General features: G+C 47.5%; 1 protein-coding gene across 6 annotated transcripts in view; it reads left to right on the top strand.

Moving 5' to 3' along the window:
- The window catches only part of CCNK (cyclin K), a 426,168-nt gene that overhangs the window by 237,212 nt on the left and 165,738 nt on the right, over positions 1–23,218 (top strand). The window lies entirely within an intron of this gene.

Genomic DNA, 23,218 nt, shown 5'->3' with positions numbered 1-23,218 from the left:
CACCCTTGCAATTGCATGTCTCTCAACACTGCTGTGTTTTATTGGTGTTCGAACTTCTCTTCAGTGGCTATCAGGGGAGCAGAGTTTATGGGGTTTATAGCAATACAATTGTAAGTATTGCCTCGTTTCAGCACTTTTCTCTCCTACTGTTTTGGAAGATCTGTCCCAGCTGGGCATGAGTTCTAATCCCCCACCCATTCCTGAGCAATATTGGTACTTTTGCTCCCAGCCTCCTGGTCGTTTGCCGTAGTAATTTTGCATTTTGGTTCTGAAAAGGTTGGTGGTTGCTGCAAAAGAGTTTACACCTCAGTGAAGTGCAAGCAATGTGGCCCAGTGGCGGGAGCTGCCGCCATCCTAATTAAGTAACCAGGTGGGAATCCTGGCCTCAGCTCAATATTTCATGATGCAAGATACAGCGCTCGACACAACTTGGTAAATAGTTGAGCAGATGTTTAAAATGTAATGTTTGGTGCTCGCATAATAACAGTGCTGTTGTGTTGCGAAGCACTGAAATGCCCCCATTCAAAGTGCACGCTATATGGAACTGCAGGTTACATCCATAAGCATCCCATGCTTATGGATCAAGCTCTAGTTACAGTATTGAGTTGAACAAGAAAAGTTTATATTCAGCACTCTCCCCTAGCAATGGATCCCAGGCATCTCAACTATTTGCTTATCAACATGAAAAATCGGCGCGAAACTCACAGGGGAGAGGATGTAGCATTTCTACTAGCCCTTTTTATTTAAGAGCTGGTGAACCAGGTTCGAGTCTGCTCGCCATCCTATGGTATTGGGCAAATCACTTTATGTTCCTGTGCCTAAAATAAAAATATGTTTAATGTAGCCAGTGCTCAGCTTAAGTGCTGCTTCTGGTCTGTTTGGTAAATAATGGATCAAATAACTTGATGCAGAAGAGGTCAGTGCCATGTCAAGCGCCTCGAAGGCCGTATATGGTACACATGCTGGCCAGGGTTCAGGGGAGGCCACCATGTATACAACAAAAGCACAATAGCTGTCTAGTTTTGCATGTTTGAAAGTTAACTGAAGAAACTGGGCACTGATATTCAGTGTGTCCCAATTTCCACTTCCAATACATGGCCACTGGTGCATGGGGAAAGAGTGCCTCCGGTAACTTGAGAGTGAAAGAAATAGTCCCCGCGTGGGCACACAGTTGAGTTGCAATCACAGTGCAGAAGATGGTACAGTTTAGAAAATCAAAATTCTGGCAAGCTGCACTTAATTTAACATTGGCACACATAAGAGAAGCTCGAAAGTGGCAGCCTTGTGGGTGTAGTCCCAGGGTCCGCTGCCATATTAACCCTTGCAAAATCAATTAAAGGCTGTGAGCGCTTCCAGTAACTCGACCGAAGAGTGGTTACAAAAAAAAAGAGGAAGGAGGGTGCATGCCTACGGTACATTAAATGAAACTGCCTTTCCTTATTTGCCATTTACATGATTGTAGGAAGCGGGCTCTGTATATTATATTGCCACTAGGTGGTTATATGGTGCACAGAGTTCAGAGGTTCTCCAAAAGTGTACAGGGCTCAATGTAAAACCCAAAGTGATCTATTAGTGGTAGTGCTGGCAAGCAGCCTTAGGCCTAACACAGAGGAGTGCTAGACATGTATTGCACAACATTGACCAGTAATGGACACACGACTCAAAAACAAGATCCACACAAATTTTTTAAAAAATACTGTACTGTTTCACAGAGCTACTTCTCGTCTCAGAATAGCTTTGAATTCCGCTGATACCAACACTGCTGACACGATGCAGTGACTAGATTTTCCATGTGGATCCACGCTTGATGAGCTTGTTGGCTTGGCTCCTGAATGTAATGAATTCTAATTCCTAGATTTTCTGGAGGACTGCAGGGACATAGTGTTTATGGCCAGAGCAGCTTCAACAAATAGAAGCTAATGAGAAAAATGGAAACTATCCTGTTTGTGGTGTTGCAACCACAGTTTGCACCCAATATCAACTCCACAAGAAGTATTACTGTGCCTGCTTCATTTAGCAAGACCTGGCCTAAGTCACTCCAGAGTCAAAGCCTATTTGGCTCCCATGTCACGCTACATAAGAGCAGTGACCCAACCATCACTGGGGTAGATTAAACTCGCTAAGGAATTCCTTAATGGTCTCTTAGCAGCTCTTCGTCTAGTAAAGCTTCTCCTGACCCATGGAAATTAAACCGCTTTATCCCAGTTGATCAAGAGTTCTTTTGAACTTCTTCACAAGGCAGAATTTAAACTCTTTTTTGGAAGGTGGTGCTTTGAAATTCAAGCCTTTTCGGTCAAAGAACATTTTCTTCAATTCAGAGATGCCAGTTATACTGCAAACAAATCCATGTTTAATTCCCAAAGTACCACCATTCATTTGAACAAGGCAATAGTCTTAAAAGCACACTCAATCAGTATCCAACCAATGCAGCAGAAAGAGCTTGTCAAACTTTAGATGTCAAGTGGTGTTTAAAGTTTTATGTTGACAGAATTAAATATTTTCAATGAACTGATCAGCTCTTGGTGTCCTGTGGTCACACTCAAAGGGAAAAGCTCACTGGGTGTCTGCAGTCATAGTCTGAAGTCATAATAAAGTGGGCTGTCCTCACCCAAAAAGTGTAAAACCATATTACAGAAGAAGTATAACTACAACCACACCCTTATTTGCAAGAGTGCCCATAACAGAAAAATTTAGGACAGCAACCTGGTGTAGGAAAGTGTCTCTTGTTGACATATTCATCCCCGCTTTTAAAAAAAAAATTATTTGTATTGGCATTTTCACAAGTTATCATATAACAAAAAAAGAAAGGATCCTCGTGATACAGTACATTTTGCATTATACCAAGATTAGGCAGGAGAAGGAAACAAAGAAAATCCCTGTTACCTTGAGTACAGTTTCAGAAAGCCATCATTCCTTTGCCTCATATGGTTTATGTAGGGATCTTTGCCAGAATTCCGCTCTATTCATAGCTTCAAGGGGGTTGACAAGGTCTAAGTGTCTCCTTAACTCTATATCTTACATGACAATTTTAATAAGGCCAAAACACTCCGTATATGCTCAAAATATTAATTACTGATCTCAATCCCTTTATAGGGTAACCAAACCACCAAACTATAACTGAATCCCGCCAGGAGCCTACCATATTCATCCCCACTTTTTGCCTGGTAATTGATGTGTTTCCGACTGGAAGTGCACTGGGTTCCTGCTAACCATGTCCCCAGTGCCAGATCTCTTTCCCCAAACTGCACAATTGTTTTCACCAATTGGCAAAACTTTTGCGCACTCTGTAAGTACCTAGTAAATGGTACCAATGGCCTGAGATACTAAAGAGTGTCCCTAAGGGCGGCAGCATGAATTGTGCCACCCTAAGGGGCCACTCAGCAAACTCATGCAAACTGCCACTGCAGGCTGTGTGTCTTTGGTGCAGACAAAAGTGAAAACATGTGAAAAAGTGACAATTTGTGTGCCATGCCTGCAGACACTGCATGCCGTATAGGTAAGTTACCTCTACCGCAGTCCTTTCAGCCGTAAGGCATGGTGCACTATACTACATGTGAGAGCATAACTGCCTGAGCAGACATGTCCCTGTGTTGGTCAGTTCCGTTATTGCCAGTACAAGTGATCAGGGAAGCCATTTTAAAAGCAGTGCTGGACACTAATGAAAGAGTTCCCCAGCTATATGATGGCATCACTGAAAATAGCGATGTATGGTATCAAACATTTCGTATTAATAAACTCACACTGATGCCACTGTTGGATTTATGAATACATGCACACAGAGGACACTTTAGAGGTGCCCCAGCTACTGGTGTGCTGAATGACTGGTTGTCGTCATCCTGCCACCAGAGACTAGTTTCTGACCCCCAAGGGTGAAGGCCTTTGCTCTCAGGAGGCCAGAAACAAAGCCTGCTTTGGCAGAAAGTGTTTTCACCCCACCCCAGGATAACCTGCAGATTAGCATTCCAAGGCAGGAGAGCTTGATTTTGATACTTATAGAGCGCAGCATTCACCCGAAGGCATCCAGGCGCTAGAGAGAGGCCAATCATACCACGGAATCTAGAAAAAAAGCGAGAGAACTCCAGCTCACCCTTCGACTGTGAACATCCAGGTTTTAAGGGCTTTTCTGAACGGGTGCAGAAGAGGGATAGATCTAAGAGCAAGGGGTAGGGAGTTCGAGTTTGCTTGCTGCCACTGAGAATTCCCTATCCCCCCACTTCATCTTCTTGGTTCTTGGTACCACTAGTTGCTTTTGAAGTGACAGCGTAGTAGTCTGCTGGGAGAGTGCCATTTGAACATAGTCTTCAGCCTTGAGAGGTAGGGAGTGTGCAATGATTTGTGGACCATACAAAGATTTAAAAATGATGCGGCGTTCAATGGGAATTCAATGCAGGTGTTCTAGACCCTTCCTGAAGATTGTTTTTTGGGAATGTCCAGAATGAGTCTTGCTAAAGCGTTCTGCAGTACCTGGAGTTTATGCTGTAAGCTCTTATTAGCAGCCATGTACAAAGTATTGCAGTTATCAAGTCTGGACATTACCAGGGCCAGTGCTACCTGGATCCTAGCTGATCGCTGGATGAAAGGGACGTTTTTTTTAACATCCTTATGAGCCAGGAGCATGTAGAAATGGTACGATTCACTTGGATATTGAAACTTAGTTCAGTGTCCATCAGGACTTCCAAGATCTTAGCCTCTACGCTTGGGACAGGGGAACATCCCAAAGATTGAGGCCAGCAGCTGCTATTCCATTTGTCTGCCCCTGATTCAAATATCATCACTTCAGTTTTCTTCAAAGAGCCCTCCACATTTGGTATGCAAATCTGGCTTCTCTCACAGGAGAGGAAGCTGACTCACTTTGTCCAGAGCCCATTGGCACCTGGACAGGTGGGAAAATTAGCTAGTCAGATAGGCGTGTCCACCCTCAGGCTAGTGCCAGTCCGAATGTGGGCTACATGAAGTGGAGGTGACTTTTCTAAGTTAGCCATTTTGGTGATGGCAACCTAAGGAATTCTGGGACAGGATTATGCCCACTTCCCACAGGATGTGGTCATATTGGGGGCATAGTGACCCCAAGGGTAGGTGGCCCTTTGGTTACTATCCTACACTCTCCTAATGCCCCTAATTTCAGTATTTAGAGGAGCCCCGGGCACCAGAAAAATGTATTCTGCTGACCAAAAGAAGGACTGAAGAGTCGCAAAAGCAAGAACTGGAGATGAAGTAACTGACTTGGCAACAGCCCTGCCAACTTGTTCGCCAATTCTCTACAACTGCAGCACAGTCGTCTCGTCCTGCAAGCTGCTGATCCTCTAAAGCCTAGGAGGACAGCCAGCGCTTTTCCAAAGACGCAGGAACTCCAATAGATCAAGGAGCTGTTCCCCTGCACCTTACAGGTACCAAGACAAGAACTATGAGGCTCCAAGACCGCAAAAACAGGACGCCAGAAAGCAGCACTACACACGAACCGCTTAGCCCGAGCTGAAGTAGGCGCACGGTGTCAGCCTGGTCCCCCTGACCCTTCAGACCTGAAGCCCGCCCTGGGTTTCCCCACTGTGGACTTCATGACGCTGCCTGCAGCCTCTATTCGCACACCCCTCTACAGCGACTGCTCCCCGTAAGAAGCACCAGACGCCTAAAGACCCCTCTACACCCGTCGCTCCTGGGCCATGGAGAAGCGGACAAAAGGTGTCCCCACGTCCCAAGGCATTGTGATACCTGAGCCCCGCTGTAGGCTCAACAAGACTGGCTCTGCAGTCCACACCTACAGCCTCTTTTCAGGGAGACCGATCCCCATTGACTTGCATTGGGCACCTACACTGTTTTACCCCACTGCACCCAGCTGCCCTAGTGCCCCTGGAGGTGACCTGCTGATGCTGCCTTGCCCCATACACACCTTAAGTCGAGGAGGTTGGTCTCGTAAGTCGCTGCGCCAAACTTGTATGCCATACTTGTTTTTCCTCCCATAGCATAACATTGCAGCGCCTGAAAAATGCACTAAGTGTTGACTTTTTAAACGTAAAAGTATGTTCGAGGCATGTGTGCTGTAGATACACATGCTTTGTATACTCCTGCCATCTAGTGTTGGGTCCGTATGTTTGCAAGTTGTTTTTCTTCGAAGTCTTTCCCAGACAAGAGGTAAAGTGACTCCTCCTTTCGGTAACAGTGCACATTGGCATCAACTCCATTGTTATATTGTTTTCTTTCTGCATCGAGTTTGGGCGTGTATTGCTGTGCTCCGTTTCAAAACCGTCCTTCGGGTTCCCCATGTTGCGCAATCCACTGTACCCTCTACAGTATTGTGGCAGCCTTTTTTTCAATTCTGTCCTTGGTGCCGCTCGAAGTACCCTCGCATAGATCTACAACAAGTCTGCAATTTGTGCCTCTCACCGAAGCACAAGTAAGAATATTGTGAGGCTTGTCGGTCTTTTCGATCAAAAAAGACCCCTCAGGATCGTCTGACTCGATGTGAAATGCAGCACCAAAGCACTCAACATACTTCAGATATCTTCGGAGAAGAATCCGAACAGGAAGAAGCGACCGCTGCGGAAGAAGAGGGGGCCATTCGGTTCCAGAGTCGGATTCCAGCTTAGAAATCGAATTGCAGTCTGGCGTTCCAGCAAGATAGGGTACCACGAGTAATAAAGCCCCCTTACCACATAAATTCTCTTCCACTAAACATAAGGCTTCGGAACCACCTCTGCCTTCAGGCCTTGGTCGGCATGAGACAATCTTTCTGATGCCCCACCTCAGGCCCAGCACCGAAACAAATAGTCAAGCCTTCAAAAAGTAAAGTTAGTTCAGAGGACATGGGATAAAAGATTCCCCTTAAGAAAAATGAAGGACATTGGTACAAGTCCTATCCACCCTACCTTGCCATCTCCGCCACCTCCACCATCTTCACCATTACTACAACTGACAGCTTCAGTTCCACTACACATAACACCACAGTGGTCTCCTCATACACAGCCAGATTTAGGAGATAATGATAATGACGATGGCGGTGTTCCTTTACCAACAGATCCATGGGATGGTTACAATATTGATCCACTCATGGATAATGATCTAGATTTATACCCCGCAAAACCATAACCTCCAGATGATAACGTATCTTATCAAGAGCTGATTTCAACTGCAGCAGCTTTTCATAGGGTTATACTGCACAAAGAGGCTTTAGATCACTGTTTATTTGAGATACTAGGGTCTCCACATAGGTCTAGTCATCCTATGTTGAAAGGCATGATGAGGCATGCAGATGAGATTTTTAAAGACCCTGTTCGTGCCCTTATCTTAACACCTAGGATTGACAAGAAATACAAACCATCACCATCTGATCCTGTTTGTTAAAGGACAGCTACCCTTAGTAGTAGCTTAGTAGTAGCTGTCCTTTAATAAAAAACAGTATCAGCTAGTAGTTTCTAATGCTCGTAAAAGAGCAAACTTACAGACCTCTGTACAGACTGAGTGTCTTATCAACGCCAGCACACACCAAAAGTGTTTACAAAACACTCAGACTGCATTATACCTACTTTATCAATTGGGTTTCACAGTCAATGCACAGAAGTGTCATCTTCAATCTTCACTGATGCAGTTCCATCTGGAAGTGACTCTAAACACTCGCACAGTTATAGCCTCTCACAATGCAGCCAGAATTTGAAATATCCAAACACTGTTACTACAGTTTCAGACCAACCAATACTTAGCAGTCAGGACTTTCATGCAACTGTTAGGAATGATGGCATCATGCATTGCAATAGTGCCTCATGCAAGGTTACACATGTGTCCCCTACAAGAATGCGTAGCACATCAGTGGAATCAGTCTCGGGTCAATTAACAGATCTAGTGTTGGTAGACCGCCTCACCCATTGCTCAGTGCAATGGTGGAACACACAAAACGTATCAAAAAGGCAGCCCTTCATCGAACCTGTACCACATATATCGTGCTAAAAGCAGACACATCTCACAGGTTGGGGTGCCCATCTCCATAATTTGACAATTCAGGGACTATGGGACAACAAGCACAACAATCTTCACATCAACTATCAAGAGCTTCCAGCTGTGTATCTAACACTGAAAGCTTTTCAGTCTCGCTCTTAGGCAAAGTTGTCTTTCAAAGCTATGTTCTATGTACATAAACAGGGGGGGACACAAACACTGCAACTGTCACACCTCTCTCAGGCCATTTGGCATTGGGCAATCCATCACAGAATTAATCTTCTGGCAGAGCACCTCCCAGGAGTCAATCAAATTGCCTCCTCAGCAGAATGCAGAAACAAATACACGAGTGTTAACTTCATCCCCAAGGTCTCCTTCCATACTTTCAACAATGGGGATTTCCACAAATAGATCTGTTCGCCACAGTGGACAACTCACAATGCCCATACTTTGCCTGCAGGTTCCCACACCCGCTATCCAAAGGCAGTGCTCTAATGATAAATTGGTCAGGGATATTTGCCTATGCTTTTCCGCCTCTCCCTATCCTTCCATTTCTGGTTTGGAGGCTCAGGCAAACCTCCCACACACTGATTTTAGTGGCTCCCACATGGGCCTGTCAACCGTGGTTCACCATACTCCTGGAACTATCAGTGGTTCCACATCAATAGCTGCACCTCAACTCCTCACTTCTCACTCAGAACCATGGAGAAATCAGACATCCAAAACCCAAGTAGCTCAATCTAGCGATTTGGCTCCTGAAGTCATAGAGTTTGGACACTTCAATTTGCCACCAGATTGTATGACTATTCTTAAGGAAGCTAGAAAGCCTACCACCAGAGCATGTTTTGCAGTAAAATGGAAAAGATTTGTTGTATATTGTAGCAACAACAATATTGCTCCTCTAAATGTTTCTATCCAAAATATTATTTGTTACCTTTTGCATCTACAGCGTGCTGGTCTAGCTTACACTTCCATTTGATTACACCTTGCAGCAGTAGCCACATATTTGCAAGACGGACAACATTTATCTTGGTTTAAGATTCCAGTAATTAAATCCTTTATGGAAGGCCTTAAAAGAGTAATACCACCCAGGGTACCTCCTGCACCATTTTGGATTCTGAGCATTGTGTTTACAAGACTCATGGGTCCACCTTTTGAGCCATTACAAAATTGTCTGTTACAGCTTATTTCATTGAAGGTTCCCTTCCTCATTGCTATCACTTCATTAAGCAAAGGTGGTGAGCTACAAGCATTAACTTTAGAAGAACCCTTCTTTGCTGCTTCATAAAGATAGAGATGTTCTTCGCAGCAACCCAAAATTCCGTCCAAAAGTGATTTCTGCTTTTCATTTTAACCATTCAGTTGATTTACCAGTGTTCTTCCCTCAACCTGATTCTGTAGCAGAAAGAGCTCTTCTCACACTTGATGTCAGAAGAGCATTGTTGTACTATATTGAAAGGACAAAAGATTTTCGTAAAACTAAACAGTTTGAGGCATATGAGCTGCAGATTACACACTTTTGCATAGATCGCCATCAGGTGTTGGGCACGGATGTTTGCAGTTTGTTTTTCCTCTTGGAAAGTCTTTGGAAGTCACGAGGTTGGTGACTCCTCCCTTGGTTCGTATTGCGCATGGGCTTCGGCTCCATCCTCCGATTGTTTTTTTCCGCCATTGGGCTCGGATGTAATACTTCGCGCTCCGGTTCCGAACATTCCAGTTCGACGATACTGATCTCCGGTCCCGGCTGATGGAAAGAACTCCATTCAAGAAGTGCCCTCGATGTGGGTCCAAATTCCCCCACACCGATATTCATGAGGTGTGCAAACTCTTCCTCTCCCCTGGACACGAGGCTCGAGACTGTCCCGCCTGCAAGTCTTTTAGATCCAAAAAGACTATTCGAGACCGACAGGCCAGACGGAAAATGGTGCACTCCTCGACTTCCGTTCCAGTCGGCATCTTTGGGGACGACGTCGAAGCTCTGGGACACCAGCACACCGAAGAGGACCTTGTCAGTGCTTCCGAATCCGACGACTCGGATGTGGAGGACATCACCCCGGCGTAGAGGGTCGTGAGTAAAATGCCCCCTCCCACACCCGCGCCGACACCCAAAAAGGCTTCGGTCACGCCTTTGCCTTCGGGCCTAGGCAAGACCAAAGACACTGCTTCGAACACCCCACCTTCGGGCCCGGTGACGAAGCCAAGTAAGCCTTCTGGCGGTTCGGGCTCGAGCCAGCCTACCAGCGGTGCCGAAAAACACCCTTCGGCACCGAAGAAAAGATCGGCCTCTACCTCGACACCGAGCTCCACACCAAAGCCCTCGGTGTCGAAACCCAGCCTCTCGGTGCCGACTTAACATCATAAGGCCCTCGACACCGACACTCCCGCGCCGAAGCCTGTCTCGGCACCGAACAAAAAATCGGAGGTTCCCAAAAAGCACGGCACAGACAAGCCTAAGAAGCCGTCGGCCCCGAAAACGTCGGCGCCGACTGAACAACCAGTGTCGCAAGAACTTTTTACTCTGGATCCTTTGCAAAAGACACTTACCAAGGATCCCAAAACTGGACATTTGGCACTGTCTTCTAAAAAGACATTTGGACAAACCAGCTCCACCTCCAAAGAGGAAGGACTGTGCTACCTCCCCTTTCAGAGTGCTTTCCCCGCCTCCTCCACCCCCTCCACATTCTTCACCCCTGCCTCATCGCTCTCCGACCCCGTCTCCAGACCATGATGATCAGGGGGACCCATACTACGACCCAGCAGATGTGCCACAAGACCCCACCCCTACAGGATCCCCAGACCCCTGGGATGATTATAATAATCCAGACTTTCCAGATGTCCCACAAGATGACCTATATCCATCCAGGCCATCGCCACCAGAAGACTCACTAGGTTTTCACCACCTACTCCAGAGGGCGGCACATTATCACGGGGTAGAGCTACACACTGACCCAGTAGAGGAAGATTTCCTCCTAGATACCTTTGATACAGCACATAGGTCTACTGCTATACTACCTATGCTCAAAGGGGTAATAAAACATGCGCCAGAGGTTTTTAAAGACCCAGTCAGGGCTAGGGTCCTAACCCACGCATAGAAAAAAAGTATATAGCTGCCCCTACAGATCCTGCCTACATCAAAGGGCCAGCGCCGCTGGATTCCCTAGTGGTATCCACCGCAAGAAAAAGATCAAATTCCCAGGTGTCAGGCGAAGCACCACCACCTGACAAGGAATCAAAGCTCCTGGACGCATCAGGAAAACGCACTGCGTCACAGGCAGCTAATATATGGCGTATCGCCAACACTCAAGCGCTATTGGCCAGATACGACAGAGCGCATTATGATGAACTAGAAACCATCATGCACCATCTCCCAGAAAAATATAAAAATAGGGCCAATGAATTAATCCAAGAGGGGAAGACCATAACCAATACCTCTATACGCTGTGCCTTAGACGCAGCAGACACAGCTTCCAGGGCCATTAACACCAGTGTCCTACTCCGTCGACACGCTTGGCTGAGAGTGTCAGGCTTTAAACCCGAGGTACAAGCCTCCATATTAAACCATCCGTTCGATCAGGAACATTTATTCGGTCCAAAGATAGATGAGGCCCTCGAGAAGATGAAAAAAGATACAGATACGGCGAAGTCTATGGGAGCCCTACAGTCGCACCCTCCTAGACGCTCCTTTCGCCGCTCTTCCTTTCGGTGCACGGGCAGAGGCTATTCCTCAGATAGAACATCCCCCCCGCCCCCCCCCCAACATTCCACCCAGGCAACGCCCAATGTCACAAGAAAATTCCACGTTACTAAAACAGGAGGTGATCTCCCTCCTACAAAAACACGCAATAGAACAGGTCCCCCACGATCAGCAAAATGTAGGAGTCTACTTCCTATATTTTCTGATACCAAAAAGAGACGAGACTCTACGACCTATCTAAGATCTCCGGCCTCTAAACACATACATACATTCAGACCATTTTCACACATTTTCACATGGTAACACTTCAGCAGGTACTTCCGCTCCTCGCCCAGAACGACTTTCTCACCACACTGGACTTGAAAGATGCGTACTTTCACATTCCGGTACATCATGCCCACAGAAAGTACCTCAGATTCGTAGTGGACGGGCAACACTACCAGTTCAAGGTGCTCCCATTCGGGGTCACAGCACCATGGGTATTTACCAAGTGCCTAGCGGTAGTGGCGTCACACCTCAGAAGACAGCACATTCACGTCTTCCCGTATCTGGACGACTGGCTGATAAAAGCCACGTCCTACAACCAATGTGTACACCGCACCGCCACTACAATCCAACTACTTCACCAACTAGGCTTCACGGTAAACCACCAAAAGTCCCAGCTAACACCATCCCACATAAAGCAATACCTCGGTGCCACCATAGACACCTCAAAAGCCATTGCCTCCCCCAATCCGGCAAGGATCGCAAGCATTCAGGCTTTGCGTCAAAAATTCATACTTCAACACTCCCTCCCAGCAAGAGTGTTTATGCAACTGATAGGGATGATGGCCTCTTGCATTTTCATAGTGCCTCATGCAAGACTCCAGATGCGTCCACTCCAAGAGTGCTTAGCGCGCCAATGGAACCAGGCCCAGGGGCAACTGACAGATCTGGTGTTGGTAGACGGTCGCACCCATCGCTCTCTGCAGTGGTGGAACACCACAAATCTTTCCAGAGGTCGACCGTTCCTGGACCCGGTTCCACAAATAATCCTGACAACAGACGCATCGCTCTCCGGCTGGGGAGCTCATCTACTACACCTCACAGTGCAGGGCACATGGACGCCGCAACAAAAGTTACTCCACATCAATCATCTGGAGCTACTGGCAATCTTTCTAGCCCTAAAATCCTTTCACACACAGATTTTAGGCAAGGCAGTCCTCATCTGCACGGACAACATGACCGCCATGTACTACATCCAAAAACAAGGCGGCACACACACACCACAGCTCTCTCAACTAGCACAGAGCATACGGAGATGGGAAATTCCACACAATCTTTCTCCTAGCCCAACATGTATCAGGAGTCCAGAACACCATGGCAGATCTGCTCAGCAGACAGACGCAGCAGATCCACGAGTGGGAACTTCACCCGCAAGTTCTTCACCCGTTCTTTCAAATGTGGGGGCATCCACAAATAGACCTATTCGCCACCCACGAAAACAAAAAATGCCCAAGCTTCGCCGCCAGATACCCACACCAATTGTCCAAAGGCAATGTGACATGGATGAACTGGTCAGGCAAATTTGCATACGCCTTTCCACCTCTCCCACTGATTCCATTAGTGGTGCGAAAGCTACAGCAGCCCTCCCTCACACTCATTCTAGTAGCTCCAACATGGGCCAGACAACCGTGGTACACCACACTGCTGGAACTCTCGGTAGTACCACACCAAAAGCTACACCTCTCACCATGCCTCCTAACCCAGAACCATGGAGCGATCAGACACCCAGACCCAGCTCAGCTCAACCTTGCGATCTGGCTCCTGAAATCCTAGAGTTCGGATACCTTAACCTTCCCCCCCGACTGTATGAATGTTATCAGAGAAGCTAGACGTCCTACCACTAGAGCCTGCTACGCTGCCAAGTGGAAAAGATTTGTTGTTTATTGCCATAACACAATCAACCCTCTAGACGCATCCATACAGCACATCATATGCTGCTTACTACACCTACAAAGATGTAACCTAGCATATACATCCATTCGGCTACACCTCACAGCAATTGCCGCTTACTTACAAAACAGACAGCACCTATCACTTTTCAGAGTGCCTGCCATTAAAGCCTTCATGGAAGGCCTAAAACTAATAATTCCCCCCAGGGTGCCACTCTCACCTGTGTGGAACTTAAATATAGTGCTCACAAGGCTAATGGGACCGCTTTTTGAACCCTTGCATAAATGCAAACTGCAATTCCTCACATGGGAAACAGCTTTCCTGGAAGCCATCACCTCCCTTAGAAGGGTCAGTGAAATATAAGCACTTACTATACAAGAACCTTTTCTCCAAATGCAACCGAACAACGTTGTTCTCCGTACCAACCCAAAATTCCTACCCAAAGTCATCTCACCCTTTCATCTAAACCAATCGGTAGAATTACCGGTTTTTTGCTTGCAACCTCAAACTGTTGCAGAAAGGGCTCTACACACACTGGATGTTAAAAGGGCCTTGCTTTACTATATCCAGAGAACACCAACTTTCAGAAAGACAAAGCAACTGTTTGTCTCTTTCTCTCCACCTCATAAAGGCAACCCCATCTCTAAATCAGGGATAGCCAGGTGGATTGTAAAATGCATACAGATTTGCTACCACAAAGCAAAACGCACGCTATCTGTTCCCCCTAAAGCCCACTCTACAAGAAAGATCGGGGCTTCTACGGCTTTTCTAGGGAACATCCCATTAGATGATATCTGCAAGGCAGCTACATAGTCAAAACCGCACACTTTCACTAAACATTACTGTGTAGATGTGCAAACCAAGCAACAAGCTAGTGTGGGCCAGGCTGTACTAAAAACACTATTTCAAACCACTGCAGCAGATACCGGTGGTCGCCGCTAAGGTTGGGAACTGCTATATAGTCTATGCAAAAGTGTGTAATCTGCAGCTCATATGCCTCGAACGGAATATGCTACTTACCAGTATGCATCTGTTCTTGGCATGTAGAGCTGCAGATCTGCACACGCCCACCCGCCTCCCCGGCTACCTGTATCTGTTCCAGTCTATCTTATTTAGATACAACACACATGGGTTTCTTCACTGTTATTACTACGCTCCATCTTTCCCTGTTGCCGAAAAACAATCTGAGGATGGAGCCGAAGCCCATGCGCAATACGAACCAAGGGAGGAGTCACCAACCTTGTGACTTCTAAAGACTTTCCAAGAGGAAAAACAAACTGCAATCATCCGGGCCCAACACCAGATGGCGATCTATGCAAAAGTGTGTAGATCTGCAGCTCTACATGCCAAGAACAGATGCATACTGGTAAGCAGCATGTTCGAGGCATGTGGGCTGCTGACATTCATATCTGTGCATAGATCGCCGCCTAGTGTTGGGTCCGGATGTTTGCACGTTGTTGTCCTGGAAGAGTCTTCGAAGTATCACGAGATAGGTGACTCATCCCCTGGACCACAGTGCACATGGGCATCCTCTCCATCCTTAGATTGTTTTTTTCCGCCATTGGGTTTGGATGTGCTTATCTTAGCTCAAGTTAGGAAAATTCATTTTAAGGCCAAAAGGCCTTTAGTTATCGTCGGTACTGTTCCCGTTCGGTATCGACTAGTTTCTTTAGTGCTTTAGAACCTTCTTCCAGCTTTTCGGATCCGTTTGGTCCGAACATCGAACTTCCATCGACGATGGAATCGAGGACTCCATTCAAACGGTGTCCTTTATGCCACGCAAAATACCCACACATCGACGTCCACCCGGTATGCAACAAATGTCTCTCACAGGATCACGATGAGTCAATGTATGGCCTGTGCCCGATTCCGATCGAAGAAGACTCTCCGGAATAGACGGGCGGCGAGATTAGAGGCGCAGCAATCGGCGCCTGCCCCGGCCAACATCTTTAGCACCGAAGACTAGGACGCCGAGAGCGTGGAAGAAGTAGACTCCAGCCCCGCTTCCGAACACGGTTCCCGTTCGGAAGACGACGATGAGGTGCTTTTTCAAAGGGAAGAAGTTATCGACGAGGTAGGAGACTACGATGAGGCCTTTGGGGCCGAAGAAGATAGCTCTAGCGAGGAGCTAGGCCCACCTGTCGATACGGAGGCCGACAAAATGCGTCATCATAAGGCTCAGGTCGAGGGATCGCCTCCGGGCCTTACCCGAGATCAATCTCAAAGTTCTTCGGCCTCGCCTTCAGGCCCGGCCTCGAACATTCCGCACGAGCCATTATTAACGAAAACGACTGGATTCCCTTCAGCGAAACCGAAACCAATCGTCGCACCAGTTCCACCGAAACCAAAAGTGAAACTGGCTGTAATCGGCTCGAAGGCCTCGAAGCCCTCCACTCCTTCGACGCCAGCAAAGGCCATCGGCCCCGAACGCAGTAAAAGGGATTTCGGCGCCGAGCTCGCTGCAGCGGATATCGGTGCCGACCCGAAGAATAAGGCCCTCGGTCCCCACAAGGCGCCTCGGCCTCTGGCACCGAAGCCGTCGGCCCCGACCACCAAAGTCAAAGTGGCCGCCCCATCTGCGTCGATGTCGAAGACAGCGGCGCCCGCCAAGTCGTCGACTCCCAACGACCGTCTATACCTCTCTTCGGATCGATGACCCCATGGCTCCAAAGCAGTCGACGCCTACCTCCAAGGTGCCGACCGGTTCCAAAGAGCCTTCTGCGTTCTCCGTGCAACAGGTCGCGGCATCGTTGCAACGCATCAGGGAACGGGCAGCCCTCTGCTCCACGTCGGGCCCCGACACGCACAAGGCTCCGAAAGCACCCTCGGCGCCGACCAACATCACGTTTGGCTTGCCGCCGTCCACGGCGCCGAAGATGATCGAGATCCGGACACGTGTCCGACAGACACAGTCCCCGTCCACTGGACACACAGATTTTGAGCCTTCACAGCCACAATTCATCGACGCCAACACTGGTAGACTGAAGCGGAAAATCACGCCAGAGAGGGGATTGGACTCCTACAGAATCCCTCTCAAGCACAAATTGCCAGCTGGGTCGGAGCCAGTGCTTCATGAACGCTTACAACCCTCCCATCAGGATCCCCAGTCCTTTTCTCCTACGCCTTCAGAGACAGACGCAGTAGAGGACTATATGGGGGATGATACCACCTACCCTGGGGATGTCGATCCTGATGAGCAACTGCAAGACCCAGATCAGGCATGGAAAGACCCTACAGACCAGGGTACCGCACCAGATACCCATGACACGCAGCTTTACAGCACAAAGACATCTCCCACAGAGGACACTGCTGCCTTCAATGCCCTCATAGAACGGGCTGCTGCCAATCATGGAGTAGAACTCCATTCTGACACTGTCGAAGAAGACTTCTTGGTGGACACTTTCGCCTCTTCCGAAAGAACTGTCAAAACTCTGCCCATGTTGAAAGGAGTTCTCAAACCTGCAAAAGACATTTTTAAGTAAACAACCAGGGCACGGGTGCTAAACCCCAGGATTGGAAAAAAAATACAAGCCTGCACCCGGAGACCCTATGTACATTAGGGGTCAGTTACCTTTGGACTCCATGCTAGTTGCTAACGCTCGCAAAAGAGCCCATTCGCAGACAACAGGTGATGCTCCTCCCCCAGACAAGGAGTCCAAAGTGCTGGAGACATCAGGCAAAAGGATTGCAGCGCAAGCAGCAAACATCTGGCGCATTGCCAACACACAGGCACTCCTGGCCCGTTATGATCGTTCCCACTACGACACACTAGAATCACTACTCCAACATTTGCCAGATGAATATAAAGAGGCAGCGGAGCTCCTCATCAGAGAGGGACAACTCCTTACCAATGCATCCATCAAGTGCACCCTGGATGCTGCCGACACGGCGGCGAGGGCAATCAACACAAGCGTCATGTTGAGACGACACGCATGGTTGAGAATCTCAGGCTTAAAGCCGGAGATTCAGAACAACATCTTAAATCAACCAGTCAACCTCGACTACTTATTCGGCCCTGAAGTTGACACTACCCTCGAGAAAATTAAGAAAGACACTGACACTGCGAAATCAATGGGCGCTCTGCAGACGCAGCAGTTTCGTAGTGGCTCCTTTCGTCGCCCCGGGAATAGAGGAGCAGCTAGAGGTCAGGGGTCACAGCAGCAATACACTAAAGGGGGCACACAGAGTACCTACGATAAAACCAACAGAGGTGGATATCGTGGCTCCAGCACCAAGGGCAGAGGACATGGTTACGGCAACACCAGGTCCTCACCCAAAAACAAACAGTGACGCCCTCTCCCTTCCCCCCGACCACATAACACCTGTCGGGGGGAGACTCCAGCGGTTCCTGTCCACGTGGAAAACCATCACCACAGACAGGTGGGTCAGGGACATTATCCAGCACGGTTACTGTCTCGAATTAACCTCCACTCCACCCAACATACCGCCAAAGCACCGTCCTATGTCCGTAGAGCACTTGGCATTATTGCAGCAGGAAGTGCTAAGTATGCTGCAAAAAGGTGCAATAGAGGTCGTGCCCATCGACCAGCAGGGGACAGGGGTGTACTCTCTGTACTTCTTAATCCCAAAAAAGGACGGGTCGCTCAGACCTATACTAGACCCGAGACCCCTAAACCAATACATTCTCTCAGAGCATTTCCATATGCTCACCCTACAGCAGGTTCTCCCGCTGCTCAGTCAGGGAGACTTCCTAGCCACACTAGACCTCAAAGATGCGTATTTCCACATACCCATACACCCATCACACAGGAAATATCTCAGGTTCACTATTCAGGGACATCACTATCAATTCAAAGTTCTACCCTTCGGAGTGACAACAGCACCCAGGGTTTTCACCAAGTGCCTAGCTACGGTGGCTGCACATCTACGGAGACAACACATTCACGTCTACCCTTACCTGGACGACTGGCTTGTTCAGGCAAAGTCAGCCCAGCAATGTGCCAGCCACATGTCCCTCACCATTCACCTTCTTCACAGTCTGGGATTCTCACTAAATTACCCAAAATCACATCTCCAACCCGCACACGTACGACAGTACCTGGGCGCGACCATAAACACTCTGGCAGCCACAGCTCAGCCAAATTTAGTGAGGATCAACAGCATCCAACTGCTGATCTCAAAGTTCAAACCTCAACACTCCCTTCCTGCGCGAGTGTTCATGCAGTTGATAGGCATGATGGCCTCCTGCATTTTCATAGTTCCGCACGCAAGACTACATATGCGCCCGCTTCAGGAGTGCTTGGCACGTCAATGGAATCAGGCTCACGGGCAATTAAAAGACCTTGTGTTGGTGAGCGGTCGGGCATACAACTCTCTGCATTGGTGGGATCCACAAAACCTTTGCAAGGGCCGACCGTTCCAAGAGCCTGTTCCGCAAATAATACTGACAGCGGACGCCTCTCTCCAGGGTTGGGGAGCTCATGTACTCACTTGCACAGTGCAGGGACTATGGTCAACCCAACAAAAGAAGATGCACATCAACGTTCTGGAACTGATGGCAATCTTCCTAGCCATGAAGGCATTCAAAGTACACTTATGCAACAAAGTCGTGTTGATCCGGATGGACAACATGACTGCCATGTACTACATACAGAAGCAGGGAGGAACACACTCTCCACAGTTGTCTCATCTGGCTCAGAGCAAGTGGAAGTGGGCCATTCAGAGGAACGTATTCCTCATGGCGGAACACCTCCCCGGCAAGGACAACCAGATGGCGGATCTGCTCAGCAGACACAGCCACCAGATGCACGAGTGGGAGCTACACCCGTCAGTACTCCAACCGTACTTCCAACAGTGGGGTCATCCAGAGATAGACCTATTCGCCACAAACGAAAACGCAAAATGCCAAAGCTTTGCAGCCAGGTTCCCACAGTCACAGGGCAATGCGATATGGATGAACTGGTCCAGCAGATTTGCGTACGCTTTATCCCCAGCGCCATTAATACCGCTAGTGGCACATAAACTGCGACAACACTCACTGACACTCATCCTAGTTGCTCCCACATGGGCGCGCCAACCATGGTACACCACCTTTCTAGAACTTTCCGTGGTGCCGCATCAAAGGCTGCGGATCAAACCCGCACTTTTAACGCAGAACCTTCGCGAAATTCAGCACCCAGATCCGCAACAGCTGAACCTGGCAATCTGGCTCCTGAAGTCTTAGAGTTTGGCTACCTAAACCTGCCACCTGACTGTATGGATATCATCAAGGAGGCCAGGAGACCCACTACCAGAGCTTGCTATGCGGCTAGATGGAAGAGGTTTGTCATTTATTGCAACAACAATGACATTAACCCGCTGGACGCATCCATTCAAAACATCTGTTACCTCTTACACCTATACCGATGCAATCTGGCATACACCTCAATACGTATCCATTTAACCGCAATAGCAGCCGATCTCCAAAACAGGCAGCACCTTTCTTTATTCAGAGTGCCTGCCATCAAAGCCTTCTTGGAGGGACTCAAACGAGTAATTCCCCCAAGACACCCACCAGCACCGGTGTGGAACCTCAATTTGGTCCTCACCAGACTGATGGGTCCACCCTTCGAACCTCTCCATTCATGTGAGATTCAATTCCTCACCTGGAAAGTAGCTTTCCTAGTGGCAATAACTTGGTTAAGAAGAGTTAGTGAACTCCAGGCACTAACCATTCAAGAGCCATTCATACAGGTTCACGCAAACAGGGTTGTACTACGTACCAACCCCAAATTCATGCCCAAAGTGATATCGCAGTTCCACATGAATCAAACTATTGAACTGCCTGTTTTCTTTCAAAATCCACAGAATGTCGCAGAGAGAATGCTCCATACACTAGATGTAAAGAGGGCCCTCATGTACTATATAGACAGAACTAAGGACTTTAGGAAGACAAAACAACTTTTCGTTGCCTTTTCTCCACAACACAAGGGCAACGCCATTTCCAAAGCAGGTATGGCCAGATGGATCGTTAAATGTATTCAGATTTGCCACCTAAAAGCTAAACGCACATTAACGATTCCCCCACGAGCCCACTCAACACGAAAGTTAGGGGCGTCCATGGCTTTCCTGGGAAACATTCCTTTACAGGAAATATGTAGAGCAGCCACATGGTCCACTATACATACATTTACCAAACACTACTGTGTAGATGTACACTCAAAACAGCAGGCAGCTGTAGGACAGGCTGTTCTCAAAACTCTTTTTCAGACTGCTGCAGCTGGCACGGGTAGCCGCCGCTAATAGGAGGTACTGCTATGTATTCTATGCACAGATATGAATTCAGCAGCCCACATGCCTCAAACTGAATATGCTACTTACCAGTATGCATCTGTTCTTGGCATGTAGGGCTGCTGACATTCATATCGCCCACCCTCCTCCCCGGCGCCTGTAGCAGCTGCAGCTCTCAGAATTACTGTATAGCATGGTCATCACTTTCTGTATCTACTCCATCACTGCCACAATGGCGAAAAACAATCTGAGGATGGAGAAGATGCCCATGCGCACTGTAGTCCAGGGGAGGAGTCACCTTACCCAGGATACTTCGAAGACTCTTCCAGGACAACAACATGCAAACATCCGGACCCAACACTTGGCGGCGATCTATGCACAGATCTGAATGTCAGCAGCCCTACATGCCAAGAACAGATGCATACTGGTAAGTAGCATATTCAATTCCTTCCTAAAGCTGACATTTGTAAGGCAGGAACATGGTCCACACCACAAACATTTACCAAGCACTATTGTGTGGATGTGTTAGCACGTCAACAAGCCAATGTAGGGCAGGCAGTGCTAAAGACACTTTTTCAAGCAACTGCAACACCTACTGGTTTCCGACCACTTTGGTAGAATACTGCTATATAGTCTTTGCAAAGCGTTTGTATCTACAGCACACATTCCTCGAATGGATTATGTTACTTACCCAGTAAACATCTGTTCTTGGCATGTAGAGCTGTAGATTCACATGCCCCTCCCACCTCCCCGGGCTCCAGTAGTTGTTGCAGTTCTCATTATTTACATTACATGCGCATGGGCATCTATGTTCTACACTTACTCCATTCTCACCCTCTTGCTGGAAAACAATGTAACAACTGAGTCTGCCCATGTGCACTATTACAGAAAGGGGGAGTCACTTTACCTCATGACTGGGAAAGACGTTTTGGTGAAAAACAACTTGCAAACTTCTGGATCCAACACTAGATCGCAGGAGTATGCAAAGCATGTGAATCTACTACTCTACATGCCAAGAACATATGCCTACTGGGTAAGTAACAATACTTCTTTTGCAAAACAAACTTACCTACTCGTATTGATTCGGTTGCCTAAATATATATAAAGACACGTGTTTTTTTATAAATTGGTGTGGATCTCCTTTGTGAATCATATGCATCATTTATTGACAATTGTGTGTATTTGCAGATGTCTAACATTCCTCTCTGATAAGCCTAATGCTGCTCAACCACACTGCCCCCTTAAAGAGCACCTTGGGTTTGCGATAGCAAGCCCCTGTCCACTCATTAGGGAATACCTGGAATCTGCACAGTATGTTTCTTTTTGATATTCTCAATAAGGAGCCAACTTCCTACACCTGAAAGAACAACCACATCCGTACACAATATTACTGTCTAGATTCAACACTTAACATAGATGTGGCGGTGTCATAAGCGACGATGAGTTCTCTTTTAATAAAGTGAGCCCCTTCTGTCTTCTGATTGTCCCCCTCCATCTGATTACAACTTTATGCTGTAAACCTACTGCTTGCTACTCTCATTCAAGCTTGTAAATCTATGAAAGATCTAAAGCTGGAGAAAGAAAACATTACTTAGCTGTAACTGTAGTCCTCCAGGACGTGTATCCTAAATTCACACGTGACCCACTCACCTCTCCATCTCAGGCTCACCCATGTTATGCTGTGTTACACTTCAACAATTTTACTGAGAAATCTGAGCATTGTGACTTGGGAAGGGTGAAGACTGCTGTGTGCTGATTGGCTAAGCTTCAGATCTTTTTAAAATATGAATAGGCTATATCTGTGCCTATGTCAAATCTTTTATGCTTTTGATAAACGTTGCACTGTGGTACTCCTAGCTCAATAACTGGGATGATTCCAGCATCTATGAAGGCTGCCTATATTGGAAAACTATAGTTATAAGTAAATAACTTTCTGTCTCGGAGTTAAGTGTTAGTCTATCCTTAGTCATGCATGAATCAAATATATAATAGATATACCTTGAGAAAACTACTTCTGTAGGGTGGTCAGATCTGAAGAGAAGCAGAGTATCATCAGCATAGGGTATGCACTCTAATCCAAAGTAATGTGAATCTGGATATATATATATACATATATATATTATTTTTGGCCTGGGGGTCCTTGTGGGACCCCCTGAGCAGGCCTAGGGGGTCAGGGTGTTTCTACCCTGCCCCCGTTGCGGGTTTTGCACTGTTTTTTCACTGCTTTCTTGTGCCTCTGTTACCGAGGCGCGAGATGGCTGCCAACACTTCCTGGTTTGAAGTGTTGACAGCCAATTAGCATAAAGCTTGTGCTCTGGAGGATCTTCAGCCCTAGATATGTGTTTTTACTTTTTAATTTCTCAGCAACTACTTAACAGATTTACACCATTTAACCAAAAGGCACGAGTGTGAACCAACGGCTACTTCTTTGCC

Source organism: Triturus cristatus, chromosome 9, assembly GCF_964204655.1.
Source record: "Triturus cristatus chromosome 9, aTriCri1.1, whole genome shotgun sequence".
Taxonomy (NCBI): domain Eukaryota; kingdom Metazoa; phylum Chordata; class Amphibia; order Caudata; family Salamandridae; genus Triturus; species Triturus cristatus.
Note: the sequence above shows the minus strand (reverse complement) of the source record. Positions and strands in the feature narration are given on the sequence as shown.